The sequence below is a fragment of the Ranitomeya variabilis genome, chromosome 1 (assembly GCF_051348905.1).
Source record: "Ranitomeya variabilis isolate aRanVar5 chromosome 1, aRanVar5.hap1, whole genome shotgun sequence".
Lineage (NCBI taxonomy): Eukaryota > Metazoa > Chordata > Amphibia > Anura > Dendrobatidae > Ranitomeya > Ranitomeya variabilis.
Genome location: NC_135232.1, coordinates 748,823,349 through 748,840,039, shown reverse-complemented (window position 1 = coordinate 748,840,039; position 16,691 = coordinate 748,823,349).

Below are 16,691 nucleotides of genomic sequence, written 5' to 3'. Positions count from 1 at the left end.
TCTGCAGGGTTGTCTCCATGCCCATTGACCCTTTTACTGCCTCTAGCATTAGAGACATTTCTAGCGTCATTATATAAAACTGAGTGAACTTCACTGTGGTCATCTACAGCTATTTATTTTATAAAAGAAAACGAACCTTATTTTACCAGTCCGGTACATAGGAAGACAGATCGCTTGCAAATACAAACATTGCACAACTGAAAGCCCTTTCTTTCAATTAACCCCTTTACCACCTTGCGTTTTTCCATTTTTGCCTTTGCTTTTTGCTCCCCTAATTCAAAGAGCCATAACTTTGTATTTTTCTGTCAATATGGCCATGTGAGGGCTTGTTTTTTTTGCAGGACAAGTTATACTTTTGAATGACACAACTGAGTTTACTATATAATGTACTCGAAAATGGGGAAAAAAATTACAAGTGTGGTGAAATTGCAAAAAAAGTACAATTCCACAATTTTTTTTAAGGTTTTTTTTTTTACCATGTTCAATAAATGATAAAACTGCTATTATAATTCTCCAGGTCATTACGAGTTCATACACACCAAACATGTCTAGGTGCTTTTTTATTTAGGTAGTGAAAAAAAAATCCAAAGTTTTTTTTTTATTTGTTTGTTTTTTGTACAAAAAGGGCACCATTTTCTGACACCCATAGCGTCTCCATTTTTTGTGATCTGGGGCCAGGTAACTGGCTTATTTTTTGCACGCTGGTGACTTTTTTATGAATACCATTTTGGGGTAGATGCAATGTTTGATCGCCCGTTATTGCATTTGCAGAATTTGCAAAGTTGTGGCAACCAAAAAAACGTAATTCTGGGTTTTGAATTTTTTTTTTCGTTCTTGCTACGTTTGATCACCTGTGCTACACACAGCAGGGCTTCCCTGCTATGTGTAGCAAAAATGCTCATCTGGTAAGAGCGTCGACCACGGGTGGTGCTCATAGCAGATCAGCAATGACAACCACAGGGGTCTCATGCAGATGCCTGGTTGTCATGCTAACACATTGGCACCCCGCGATCATGTGACAGGGGTGCCAATGGGCGGAGCTAATGACATGCATCCGATTTTGCGCATGGGGTAAATGCCGCTGTCATAGATTGACAGCAGCAGTTAACATGTTACCAGAGCCAGTGGATTGCAATTCCACCCAAGGCTGTTAGTGGCACGTCAAGTGATCAGATCAGCTGTCATGTGCTCAGCGCCGGAGCCCGCACTTTCTCTGTCTCCTCCGCACCTGTGCTGCCATTCTCTCAAGAGAAAGAATCAGCGCACAGAACACGGACACTCAGATCATGCTCGGAGCAGAGCTGGAGCCGAGTGTCATTAGCAGTTCGCATCTGATGCTCTCGCATTGGCTGTGATTCGCCATTGGGACCCTGGCCATACATTGTTATTCTGTAAGATAACATACTGTAAATGGTCCTGAAAATGATTAATAACTGCTGCAAAAATGGATTGCATAAGGACTGCACACGAGCAGCACATTTTCCAGATGAAGTCTGAACGATTTTTTATATGCTCCTGTGAACCTATCCTCTTCAAAATTTGAACAGCTGTTTAAAATCCCTGTCCATGGTCCTGATGGTCAAACATGACTTTTTGTCTAAACTGCCCAGAGTAGAACTTAAGACCAGATTTACCTCTTCTCATACCAGTACATCCTGGCAATTGTGAGTGCACAGGAGCTGTGACTGCATGATTGCCATCAGGAGCTCATGTTAAGTAATAGATGCCTCTAAATCAATAGATATGACAGCATTTAGATGGCTAACATAAGGAGGGGGCTCCCACTCCAGCCCAATCGGCACCCCCGCAACGTAATCGTGAGCTGCTTATGGTAGTAATGGCAACCCGCACCCCTACTCTTTACCCCTTACGTGGTCCTCCCTGCTTGGTTTCAAAGCCCACCTTTTTAATAAAGTTCTTTAATATAGAAGGTGGGTATTTTCGTGTTTGTTTAGTTGTTTTGGACCTGTCAAGGTTTATTGGTTCTTGTGTTTCAACCAGAGGTCGAATGACGACCTATTAGAATGGCGGCCTGTTAGACGTGCCAGAAGCATGGTTTAAGAGGCTTCTGCCAATGTAGCACTGAAAGATATAATGTTTTGCAGTGTGCTTGAGCAATGCAATGCATTATATCAGTGATTAGATTATTGAAAGTTGAAGTCTCATAGAAGGACTAAGTACAAAAAATCACAACAAACAAAATGAAAAAATATTATATCGATCCGATAATATATACAGTGTATATGCCCTATAATGTACTGGACACTACAATGCACTGGTCACTACAATGGCAGTTTGCAATTTTCTCTCAGCAGAATCTGCTTGTTTCTGGAAAACAAAAATGGAGTCAAAATCATCACTACACCTGTAGATCAATTCCCAAAAGAGGTATAATTTCCAAATGGGGTCACTTGAGGGGGCATTCTGCTCTTCTAGCACAAAGGGGATCTGTATATGGAGTTTGCAAACTATTCTTTGAAAAATGTGTTCTCTAGGAGTCAAATAGCGCTCCTTCCCTCCCAAGTCTCTCCACATGGCTAAGCAGTACTGAATAGCCACATATGGGGTATTACCACATTCAGCAGAAATTGTGGGACACATTTTGTTGCAAGAGACTTTGCCAATGTGATATTGCACCCGCAAACCACAACAGCAAAATCTGCATTATAATATGACATTCCCGATTACATGTAGGGTATCGTCGCACTCAGGATAAATTGCACAACAGACTATGCAGTCCATTTTTTCCTAGCCCTTATAAAAATGAAGAACTTGGGGCTGAAACAACATTTTAATGATAAAAATGCAATTGTTCTTTCTTCACCGCTCAATGGGATAAAATTCTATGAGGCATACAGTGAGGAAAAAAGTATTTAGTCAGCCACCAATTGTGCAAGTTGTCCCACTTAAAAAGATGAGAGAGACCTGTAATTGACATCACAGGTAGACCACAACTATGAGAGTCAAAATGACAAAACAAATCCAGAAAATCACCTTGTCTGATTTGGCAAGATTTATTTTGCAAATTATGGTAGAAAATAAGTATTTGGTCCCCTAAAACATGCAAGATTTCTGGCTCTCACAGACCTGTCACTGAGGCTCCTCTGTCCTTCACTCATTACCTGTAGTAATGGCACCTGTTTGAACTTGTTATCAGTATAAAAGACACGTGCCTATAACCTCAGTCACACTCCAAGCTCCACTATGGTGAAGACCAAAGAGCTGTCGAAGGACACTGGAACCAAAATTGTAGCCCTGCACCAGTCTGGGAATACTGAAACTGCAATAGGCAAGCAGCTTGGTGTGATGAAATCAACTGTGAGAGCAATAATAAGAAAATGGAAGACATACAAGACCACTGATAATCTCCCTCGACCTGGGGCTCCACACAAGACCTCATCCCGTGGGGTCAAAATGATCACAAGAATGGTGAGCAAAAATCCAAGAACCACACGGGGACCTAGTGAATGACCTGTATAGAGCTGGGAGCACTGTAACAAAGGCTACCATGAGTAACACACTACGCTGCCAGGGACTCAGATCCTGCAGTGCCAGACGTGTCCCCCTGCTTAAGCCAGCATATGTCTTGGCCCATCTGAAGTTTGCTAGAGAGCATTTAGATTATCCAGAAGAGTATTGAGAGAATGTCATATGGTCTGATGAAACCAAAATAGAACTATTTGGTAGAAACAAAACTTGTCGTGTTTGGAGGAGACAGAATGCTGAGTTGTATCCAAAGAACACCATACTTACTATGAAGCATGGGGGTGGCAACATCATGCTTTGGGGCTGTTTCTCTGCAAAGGGACCAGGTAGACTGATCCGTGTACATGAAAGAATGAATGGGGCCATGTATTGTGAGATTTTGACTGCAAACCTCCTTCCATCAGCAAGGGCATTGAAGATGAAACGTGGAAGGGTCTTTCAGCTTGATAATGATCCCAAGCACACTGCCAGGGCAATGAAGGAGTGGCTTCGTAAGAAGCATATGAAGGTCCTGGAGTGGCCTAAACAGTCTCCAGATCTCAACCCCATATAAAACCTTTGGAGGGAGTTGAAAGTCTGTGTTGCGAGAGGCCCAAAACATCACTGCTCTAGAGGAGATCTGCATGGAGGAATGGGCCAACATACCACCAACAGTGTGTGCCAACCTTGTGAAGACTTACAGAAAACGTTTGACCTCTGTTATTTCCAACAAAGGATATATAATAAAACATTGAGATGAACTTTTGTTAATGACCAAATACTTATTTTCCACCATAATTTGCTAAATAAATCTTGCCAAATCAGACAAGGTGATTTCTGGATTTGTTTTCTCATTTTGATCTCATAGTTGTGGTCTACCTATGATGTCAATTACAGGCCTCTCTCATCTTTTTAAGTGGGAGAACTTGCACAATTGGTGGCTGACTAAATAATTTTTTCCCCCACTGTAATACAATGTGTAACAATACATCCAAAAGTCATATTATTTTTGTATACTGGCATGTTGTACAAACAGTGCTGCAGAAGAGAAGGTCACCGGCGATGATAGTAGATGAAAAGATGAGGCAAAAAGGAACTTGTCAACTCCATAGATCACAAATGGCTCTAGATGATAAATCAAGAACACAATAAAATAATGAGTAAGAGTAAAAACAACAGATGAAAATAAAACAGACCATCCGAATTGGGGGCATTTAAGATTGGTACAGGGGAAGAAATGGATCAACAATAAAAAGTAAAGGAAAAGATGGTCAATTTTTAGAGAAATTAGGCAAAGCTTATGGACTCATTTAAGCCCTTGGGGCCATAGTGTCCAAGTTACAATCCATTTAGTTCTCTTTGAGCGAGAAGTCTCTTATAATTACCCCCTCTGATGCCCATACGAATGATATTAATACCCCTATCCATAAGTGTTTTAGCATCACAGTCATGGTATGCCTTAAAATGGCGGGGGATAGTTTTGAGGTCAGAGGGATCGGCCACTGTCTTGGCTGCCCAAATGTCCTGCACATGCTCGCATACCCGCACACGTAATTCTCTAGAAGTTAGACCAACGTATATCATGGAGCACACGCATGTAGTGTAATAAATCACATTGGCACTGCCACATGATATACGCTGTCTGATATTAAATTGTTGGGTACCGTCCGAAGAGTGGAAGGTCGTGCAGCGCAGGACATTTGCGCAGGCAAGTCAATGGCCACAGGGAATGGAACCAAGAAGAGGACCCCTTGTGCCAAACGGATTAGGAATCTTAGGGATATAATGACTCTTAACCAAAAGGTCATTAAGATTTTTTGACCTTCTGGAGGTCATAGATGGGAGGCTACCAATCGAAGGGCCCAGGGAGGGCCCGACACCGAGAATAGTCCAATGTTTTGTAAAAATACGTCTCATGTTGACCCACTCATGATTATAGGTGGATATAAGAGAATTTTCTCATCTCCACCCATGTTCCTCATTTTTTTTGTGGATATAGAAGGTCATTACGGGGAGTCTTCCTTGCCCTATCATACCCTCGCTTTATACACCTGTCACTATACTAGCAGATCTTAAAGCTGTGAGGAAATGCAGCGTGGTCACAGACAGGTCACAGAGTGGTCACACCGCTGCTGTGCCCTGTCAATGGTGCGATTGATGATGACATTGATCGCACCAATCAGAGCTGGCCCTTGTGACGCTGGTGTTACCAGGCACAAGCCTAGGATTGGTGCTCTTACAGCTCCAATCCTATGCAGGTCACAGGCAGATCACAAGACGGTCACACCGTGGCTGTGCCCTGTGATTGGGGCAATCAATGTATTCGTTGAACGCGCCAATCAGAGTGGGTCCAGGCCATGCCTGGCATTGCCAGGTAGCAGCCTATGTTCATAGGCTGGGACATCAATGTATTAGGTAGAGGAGTAGCTAGGATTTTGGTTCAGGGGGGGGGGGAGTAGCTTCTGAGTAGGCCCCTAACCAGGTAGCCTTGATTACAACTCGGTGATGCATAGACAACTTCTTCCAGCCAAGACTCGGCTGCAGAGAATACAACAAAGACATATTTCACTTCTCATATTCCAGTCCCATCACCATCTATTCCCAACCTGCACAAACTCCTCATCCTGCTGATACATCAGTACTGAGCCGCCGCTGCCGTATGTGTCCCTATTACTGCACCTACTGTGTGGTTCTCTGTGCCTTCTACATTCTAAAGCACCCCTCTATAATATAGTAATGCCAGGTGCAAGTGCCCTAGAAAACAGTGCCCATATTTTGCCCCCCTAGAAAGTAATAATGTTCCCCTATAACAATAAGTGCCCACTTTACATTTAATAATGTCCCGAGTCTCCCCACTGTACAGCTCCCCTATACACAGTATAATGCCCCCTCACTGTATAGTACCACCCACATAGTATACTGACCACTTAGTAGCCCCCAAACTGTTTGATGGCTTCAACACTGTATGATGACCCCCTCACTGTAAGCTCCACACTGTATGATGGCCCCCTAGATAGCCTCCATATAGTATAATAGTATAATGCACCAGATAGTCCTCAATAGAGTATTATGCACTCCCCATAGGCCTTCATATAGTAAAATGCACTCCCCATAGGCCTACTCTATATTGTATAATTCACCCCATAGGCAGAATCTATAGCATAAGGCAGCCCCCATAGGCAGACTCTGTAGTATAAGGCAGACCCCCCTTAGGCAGACTCTGTAGTATAAGGCAGACCCCCATAGGCAGACTCTGTAGTATATGGCAGACCCCTCCATAGGCAGACTCTGTAATAAGGCAGCCCCCCCATAGGCAGACTCTGTAGTATAAGGCAGCCCCCCATAAGCAGACTCTGTAATAAGGCAGCCCCCCCATAAGCGGACTCTGTAGTATAAGGCAGCCCCCCATAGGCACATAGGCAGACTCTGTAGTATAAGGCAGAACCCATAGGCAGACTCTGTAGTATAAAGCAGACCCCCCATAGACAGACTCTGTAGTATAAGGCAGACACCCATAGGCAGATTCTGTAGTATAAGGCAGCCTCCATAATACTCACCTCTCTTTTTCCTGGTTCCTGCGCTGCTGTGTGCACACCGATAGTTACAGTGGCGTAGCTCCAGGTGGACCCCCTCAGAGCGCGGGACCCGGGGCGATGGCCCCTCTGCCCCCCTGGTAGCTACGCTACTGGTTTTAGGCAATCTGATTGCCTGAAAAACTGAGAAATGCTTTGATTGACTGTTCAGTATTGAACGGCCAATCACAGCGATCGTGGTTGCGTGAGAGTGGCGACAACCCCCAGGATGACGACGCCATCTACACAGATAGAAAATATAGTACACCGCACACTCTGTGTATATATTGCAAAGGTGAAAATTTATTTACAAAATGACTATGTGATATGAAAGCAACCAGAGGCAGTTATGACGTTTCGGCCCTACCAGAGCCTTAATCATATAGTCGCTTAGTTATGCAAAAGAGAGAGGATTTGAGATCCTTGAGGATGAAGGCATACACTTGAATGCCTAGATGCTGTGGGCATAGAGTTGCAGAGGTAGCCCTGCTGTGAGGTCTTAGATGTCAGATTAATGAGCGGCGCTCCCGCGCCCTGCTGCCAGTGTGTAGCGTGACCGGCGGCGTTGTGGCTTAAATGCGCGCATTTAAGCCACAACGCCACCGGTCACGCTACACACCTACCTCTACCTACCTACCTACCTCTGCAACTCTATACCCACAGCATCTAGGCATTCAAGTGTATGCCTTCATCCTCAAGGATCTCAAATCCTCTCTCTTTTGCATAACTAAGCGACTATATGATTAAGGCTCTGGTAGGGCCGAAACGTCATAACTGCCTCTGGTCACTTTCATATCACATAGTCATTTTGTAAATAAATTTTCACCTTTGCAATATATACACAGCGTGTGCGGTGTACTATATTTTCTATGTACGTGGGGCTTCCATAGCCCACTACACCTGCACCTCGCTCCCTTATTTACCCTGAGTGCGCGCCAATTTTCTTTACTTGTCTAGCCATCTACACAGAGGTAAGATGGCCCCGGACTTTTAATGCAATCATCGCATTAAAAAAATGACGTAATATTCTGTCCCTGGTCAAATAGGCCCAGGGTACATGGATGGAATATTACGTCCGATGCCAGAAAGGAGTTAAAAACATTTTTTTTTACTTTTTTACTTTGTCCCATTTTGAAACTATTTTTGGAGGTTGATCGCTTTCTATGCAAACTTTCATCACTGACAGAAAAAGTTGTTGGTCATGCACTGCGCAAGATCAAGCAACTTTCCTAGCTCTGGTGACCCAGATGTGGGTCACCATGGCAACGAACGGGATCTCGCATCACGCCGTAGGGTTTCCAATCCAAAGGCAGAGGGGCTGTCATCCCTCTGCCAGCTCCCGGAATGCTACGATTGTGTTCAATCGATGCATTCAGGGGGTTAAAGTGCTGCGAGCGGTGCGTGACCATTCCTGCCACTTAGTGCCGGGTGTCAGCTGTCAGAATCAGCTGCCACTCGGCGGCGATCGCCCACTCACCACCTGTGTGGGTGGGCGATCGAGATGACATAATAATCCGTCACTGGTCAAATAGGCTCAGTGCACATGAACGGATTATTATATCAGATGTCAAAAAGTCAAACAAAGTAGGTAACATTTACCACATGTCTACTTTACATCTTGATCATTTTTTTAACATATTTTTTATTAGGAAGTTATAAGGGTTAAAATTTTATCATCAATTTCTAATTGTTCCAACAAAATTTACAAAACCATTTTTTCTTAGGGACCACATCACTTTGAGGGTCCTATGTGACAGAAAATACCCCAAAGTGACACCAAATTAAAAACTGCACCCCTCAAAGTGCAGGTGATACACCAGAATTAAACATTTTCACAGAAAAATATTGCTTTAGCCCCAATTTTTTCATTTTCACGAGGGTAACAGGAGAAAATGGACTCCAAAATTTGCAGTGCTATTTTTCCTGAGTACACCGATAGCACATATGTGGTGGAAAACTACTATTTGGAGCACAAAATTAGCTGTAATCATTAGCGGACATCATGCCACATTTGTAGAGGCCCTCATGTGCCTTAACATTAGAAACCCCCCAATAAGTGACCACATTTTGGAAACTAAACTCCTTAAGGTATTTATCTAGAGATGTGTTGAGCGCCTTGAATCCACAGGTGCTTCACAGAATTCTATAACGTTGAAAGTAAAAAAAATTACATATTTGCCACAAAAAATGTTGCTTTAGCCCAAAATTTTTCATTTTCACAAGGGTAAACAGGAGAAAACATATGGTACAATTTGTTGCACAATTTTTCCTGTGTATGCCAATACTTCATGTGTGGTCAAAAACTACTTTTACAAAGTAGTAAAAGTACAAAGCATAGAATGGAAGGAGCTCCATATTGTAGTGCAGATTTTGCTGTTAGTCTACGTGCACACGTTGTGGATTTAGATGCGGATCCGCAGCGTTTTTGGATGAGCAGAATTGCATCAAATCTGCAGTGGAGTACACAAGCAATATTAGTCAATGGGAAATTGAGAATGTTTGTGCACATGCTATGGAAAAAAACGCACGGATTTGCAGCGTTTTATTTTCCGCAACATGTCAATTATTTTTGAGGATCTGCAGTGTCTCCATTGTGTCAGGCCAATCCGCAGCAAAACCGCAGGTTTACAAAAGATCTGCGGTTTTGCTGCGGACGTGCCTGCAAGAAACGCTGCAGATCGGGAGGGGGAAGAGTATGTGGGCGGAGACTATGTGTGTGGGCGGATACTGTGTGTGTGGGCGGAGACTGTGTGGAGAAGATGTGTGTGTCTGTGCGGGTGCCTGTGTGTGTCTGCGGGGCTGTGTGTGTGTGTGCCGGGCTGTGTGTGGGTCTGCGGGTGTTTGTGGGGCTGTGTGTGTGTGCAGGCTGTGTGTGTTTGTGTGTGTGTGTAGGCAGGCATCGTCCGATGGGACTACTAGTCCCATCCAGCTATGCCTGCTACAGTGACAGCTAGCCGGATGATGAGACAGTAGTAGTCCCATCATCCGGCTACTATGTTGAAGTGTAAAAAAACATATACATTACACATACACATATACAGTACATACATATAGACATACAGTACACACAGTACATACAATACATACAACATACAGTACATACTAACCATACAGCTAATCCCCGAAGCCCTCAATCGCCTGTAAAAAAAATAAAAAAAAACAAACCGACAGTATACTCCCTGATCCGATGTAATCCATTTAATAATGAGTGTCCCACGACGATCTACCGTGGAGAGCTGTCACATCGGCAGATGCGACCGCTCTCCAGGGGCTTCAATACTTCATACTGTCACTTGCGGCACCGCTGCGTGGGAAAATTCTCACGCAGCAGTGCTGTAATGTGAGAGGCCATTGAACCCTCAGTGATAACACTGTAGGAGCCATTGTCTCCTGTCAGTGCATCACTGGAGGCCTATTGGGCTGTATAGGGGAGATCATCGTGGGACACTCGTTATTAAATGGACTGCATCAGACCAGGGAGTATTTGTGTTGGTTTATTATTTTTTATTTTTTTCCAGGAGATAGAGGGTGTTGCATGGATTGGCAGAACAATAAAGAAGGCAAAACTGTGTGGTGTTTTATTTCATTAAAATACTTTATTCTGCATGTGTGTGTTTATTTAACCCATTAACAACTATAGGATTAGTAATGGATAGGTGTCTTATTAACGCCTCTTCATTACTAAGGCCGGTTTCACACGTCAGTGGCTCCGGTACGTGAGGTGACAGTTTCCTCACGTACCGGAGACACTGACACACGTAGACCCATAAAAATCAATGCATCTGTTCAGATGTCATTGATTTTTTGCGGACCGTGTGCGGACCGTGTCTCCGTGTGCCAAACACGGAGACATGTCAGTGTTCGTGGGAGCGCACGTTTTACACGGACCCAATAGAGTCAATGGGTCCGCGTAAAACACGGACCTCACACGGACATTCTCCGTCTGGGGTCCGTGTGGCGTGCCGGAGACAGCGCTACAGTAAGCGCTGTCCCCCCCACATGGTGCTGAAGCCGCCATTCATATCTTCCCTGTAGCAGCGTTTGCTATAGAGAAAATATGAATAATAGTGTTAAAAATAAAGATTTAGGTGTCCGCCGCCCCCCCACCCCCTGTGCGCCCCCCCGCTGGTCAGAAAATACTTATCCGGGTCCCCCGTCGGCTGTCGCTCCTTCCTGGTCTGGCCGCGCCTCCTACTGTATGCGGTCACGTGGGGCCGATCAATTACAATCATGAATAGTCGGCTCCGCCCCTATGGGAGGTGGAGCCACATATTCATGAGTGTAAATGATCGGGCCCACGTGACCGCATGCAGGAGAAGCCGCGGCAAGACCAAGAAGGAGCGACAGCCGACGGGGGACCCGGGTAAGTATTTTCTGACCAGCGGGGGGGCGCACAGGGGGTGGGGGGGCGGCGGACACCTAAATCTTTATTTTTAACACTATTCTTCATATTTTCTCTGCAGCAAACGTTACTGCAGAGAGGATATGAATCGCAGCTTCAGCACCATGCAGAGTGGGTACCACACGCTCCGTGTGGTACCCACTCGCCATACGGGCGGCACACGTGTGCCGCAGGTATGGCCTCCGTGAGTTCCCAGGCACACGGACACGGATAACTCCGGTACCGATTTATTCCGGTACCGGAATTATCTGGACGTGTGGGACAGCCCTAAGCCGGCTTGATGTCATCTTACAATTCAAAGGTGACATTAACCCCTTGTTACCCCATATGCCACTGCTACAGGGCAGTGGGAAGAGAGAGGCTAAGTGCCGGAATTGGCGCATCTTACAGGTGTGCCATTTCTGGGGTGGTTATGTGCTGGTGTTTGTAGCCAGGAGATGGGGGGCAATATCAATGGTCCCTTCCTAGGCTATCTATATCAGCCCGCAGCTGTCTGCATAGCCTTTTCTGGCTATTAATTATAGGGGGACCCCGCGTCCTATTTTGGGGCGTTCCCCCTATTTTAATAGCCAGTAAAGGCTAAATATACAGCTGTGGGCTGATATTCATATCCTGGGAAGATCCATGGGTATTAACCCCTTCCCAGGCTATAAACATTGGCCTCTAGTCTCTGACTTTCCCTCTCTGGTGCAGAAAATTGCATGGGAGCACAAGCCATTTTTTAATTTTTTTTTTTATAAATTAGACAGTTATTGCATTTAAGGCAGGGGTCACACTTGTGAGAAACTCGCACAAGTCTCTTGCATTAATACCCGGCACTGCCGTCGGCATTCGGGACCGGAGCGTGCAGCTACATAGAAATACATGCAGCCGCACGCTCCAGTCCCGAGTGCCAGCGGCAGTCTCGAGTATTGATGCGAGAGACTTGTGTGAGTTTCTGACAAGTGTGACCCCGGCCTAACTCTTTATGTACCATTTTATTATGTCTATTACTAAACATTGGGCTTGGTATTATCTATCTATCTATAGATAGTGTGATGCAGTGACCCCTGTTACAGCTAGGGGGCACTGTAGGTGATCCTCAGGATGCGCATGGAGGCGTATCTGTGATTATGATGGTGAAACAGTGATCGGCAGGATTGTAAATGGCCAGTGTGTGTCGCAGAGCGAGTCTGTGCTGTAAGCCAGTAATGTTGTTCTGGGACCTGTAGTCCCACAAGTATTTGTATAGTTGTAAAGGGAAGCTTACAGGGTTAGTTTGAGAGCTGGGCAGGTCGGCTAACCACACACACCTCCCACTTATGGGAGTGGTTACAGGTACATAATGTGACCATGGTGTGGTCACATGGTCTCCGTGATGGAGAGTGTGTAGATCCTGGACGGCTTGTGTGTTGGGAGGTACTGTGTGTGGACAGGATCCCTGAATAGTGTACTGAGAGGCCGTGGATCTGAAGGCTGAGTGTGTTGGGAGATCCTGGGAGTAGGATCGGATCCCTGAATAGCGCACTGAGAGGCCTGTGTGTGGGACGGTCCCAGGTGGGACGGACGTCCTGAACAGCACACGCAGTGGCCTGTGTGTTGGATGGTCCTAAGTGGGGACGGACGTCCTGAAGAGTGCATGGAAAGGCTGAATGTGCAGAGTCGGTGAAGGCACTGCGTTGGGGAAGCTACCATCCTTCTGTGGGTCTGAGACTGTCAGGTGGCCTGGTGAGCAAGGCATCGTTCTAGACGGTGATTCCAGTTTGGCAGCTTCCCTGGGAACAAGGACTCACGAGGAGTCAGCATGTGGAGGAGGAGCTCCAGGAAGGTAACCCAGAGTATGGGGAACTGTGTGCACTGACAGGAGGTCAGTTAATGAACTATGCGGCCACCCATGGTAACTGGACGGAGTAAGGTCCAGTATGTTTAGAGACTGCAACTTAATGTCATCTGTTGGTGCCTATTGAGTTCTATGAAGTATATAATGAACTGTGCATAACCCGGTTTATGACTGCATAATAAACTACATGGACTGCTTTTGTGAGTAAAACGTGCCTGTGTGACTGAATCCCGTTGCTAAGAGAGTGTCCGCCAACATAAGCAGTAAGCGCTATCTCACAATAGATAGATCTATAGATAGATATATCTATAGATAGATGGATAGATGTATATCGATAGATGGATGGATGGATAGATAGATCTATAAATCTATGGATATATCTATCTATAGATCTATCTATTATCTATCTACCTATCTATCTATCTATCTATCTATCTATCTATCTACCTATCTACAGTGGGGCAAAAAAGTATTTAGTCAGTCAGCAATAGTGCAAGTTCCACCACTTAAAAAGATGAGAGGCGTCTGTAATTTACATCATAGGTAGACCTCAACTATGGGAGACAAACTGAGAAAAAAAAATCCAGAAAATCACATTGTCTGTTTTTTTATCATTTTATTTGCATATTATGGTGGAAAATAAGTATTTGGTCAGAAACAAACAATCAAGATTTCTGGCTCTCACAGACCTGTAACTTCTTCTTTAAGAGTCTCCTCTTTCCTCCACTCATTACCTGTAGTAATGGCACCTGTTTAAACTTGTTATCAGTATAAAAAGACACCTGTGCACACCCTCAAACAGTCTGACTCCAAACTCCACTATGGTGAAGACCAAAGAGCTGTCAAAGGACACCAGAAACAAAATTGTAGCCCTGCACCAGGCTGGGAAGACTGAATCTGCAATAGCCAACCAGCTTGGAGTGAAGAAATCAACAGTGGGAGCAATAATTAGAAAATGGAAGACATTCAAGACCACTGATAATCTCCCTCGATCTGGGGCTCCACGCAAAATCCCACCCCGTGGGGTCAGAATGATCACAAGAACGGTGAGCAAAAATCCCAGAACCACGCGGGGGGACCTAGTGAATGAACTGCAGAGAGCTGGGACCAATGTAACAAGGCCTACCATAAGTAACACACTACGCCACCATGGACTCAGATCCTGCAGTGCCAGATGTGTCCCACTGCTTAAGCCAGTACATGTCCGGGCCCGTCTGAAGTTTGCTAGAGAGCATTTGGATGATCCAGAGGAGTTTTGGGAGAATGTCCTATGGTCTGATGAAACCAAACTGGAACTGTTTGGTAGAAACACAACTTGTCGTGTTTGGATGAAAAAGAATACTGAGTTGCATCCATCAAACACCATACCTACTGTAAAGCATGGTGGTGGAAACATCATGCTTTGGGGCTGTTTCTCTGCAAAGGGGCCAGGACGACTGATCCGGGTACATGAAAGAATGAATGGGGCCATGTATCGTGAGATTTTGAGTGCAAACCTCCTTCCATCAGCAAGGGCATTGAAGATGAAACGTGGCTGGGTCTTTCAACATGACAATGATCCAAAGCACACCGCCAGGGCAACGAAGGAGTGGCTTCGTAAGAAGCATTTCAAGGTCCTGGAGTGGCCTAGCCAGTCTCCAGATCTCAACCCTATAGAAAACCTTTGGAGGGAGTTGAAAGTCCATGTTGCCAAGCGAAAAGCCAAAAACATCACTGCTCTAGAGGAGATCTGCATGGAGGAATGGGCCAACATACCAACAACAGTGTGTGGCAACCTTGTGAAGACTTACAGAAAACGTTTGACCTCTGTCATTGCCAACAAAGGATTTATTACAAAGTATTGAGATGAAATTTTGTTTCTGACCAAATACTTATTTTCCACCATAATATGCAAATAAAATGATAAAAAAACAGAGAATGTGATTTTCTGGATTTTTTTGTCTCAGTTTGTCTCCCATAGTTGAGGTCTACCTATGATGTAAATTACAGACGCCTCTCATCTTTTTAAGTGGTGGAACTTGCACTATTGCTGACTGACTAAATACTTTTTTGCCCCACTGTATGTGTGTAAACATTATTCTTCAAAGGAGAATGTAAATGAAGAGGTTGGACAAGAAATGACATCACAATTCTTTTTTTTTTTGTTCAATAATAGATCTTTATTTAGCTTTCAAAAACGCATACAAATCCACATGAAAAAAACATATGAAAATTCACATCAAAAATGCATCAAATCCTCGTGGATTTTTACCTGTGTTTTCTGCCAAGAGATGCAGAATCTGTGCAGAAAATTCCACAGGCAAATCTGCAATGTGTGCACATACCCTCATGGTTTGTGGGTGCCATGTCACATTGGCAAACCCCTTGAGGTGCCAGGAAAGCAGAATTCCAACATAAGTGATTCCATTTTAGAAACTACAACTATAAACTCATCTAAAGGTGCAGTGATCATATTGACAGCACAGGTGTGTCAGAACCTTATACCATTGTGCAATGAAGAATAAAATCACATTATTACTGCCAAAATCTTGTTTGAACCCCAGATTTTACATTTTCACACTGGGAAATCTGTAAAAATGGCACTTAAATGTGTCACACAGTTTCTGCTGAACATGGCAATACTCCATATGTCTGTACAGTACTGCTTAGGCACACTGCGAAGCTCAGGAGGGATGGAGTGCTATTTGACTCTAAGAGCAGAGACAGACAGACTGCTGTATAACTCGTGCGAAGATTGCATCACACTGTACAGACTGACCCACCACCTCTCCTAGTCTGAGCATGACAGGGTAATGTATTTCTATGCAGAGGTCAAGCTCAGGTCAGTAGAACAGAAAGCCAGTAAGAGGTTAAAGCCGGAGTCACACTAGAGCGTAATACGGACGAGTGCTATGCGATAAAAAAAATCACATAGCACTCGGATCAATGTTAATCTATGGGGCAGCTCCTATCATCCATTGTTTTCTCTGCCATATTATACGTGCGCACGAAATCACAGCATGCTGCGATTGTCACCGTATTACGCCCGAAATACGCCAATGCAAGTCTATGGGTGCTAGAAAAACTCGCACACCACAAGGACAATCAGTGTGACTTGTGAGAAATATGCACCGGTGTTCTATAGAAAAGCCGGCATTTCAGTGCGGTGTACAGTAAAATCACACTGACAGGTTACAATAGGATAGAATAGATATATACACATATAAACCAACTTCTCCACCATTACAGAAGTTCGACTCTCCACTCTACTCTCAAGATCGCATCTTACCACCTGTGCACTTGACCCGATCCCATCCCACTTCTTCCCAAACCTCGCCACAGTCTTCATCCCAACTCTAACCCATCTCTTCAACCTATCACTAACAACTGGTGTTTTCCCCTCAAGCTTTAAACATGCCTCAATCACACCTATCCTGAAAAAGCCCTCTCTTGA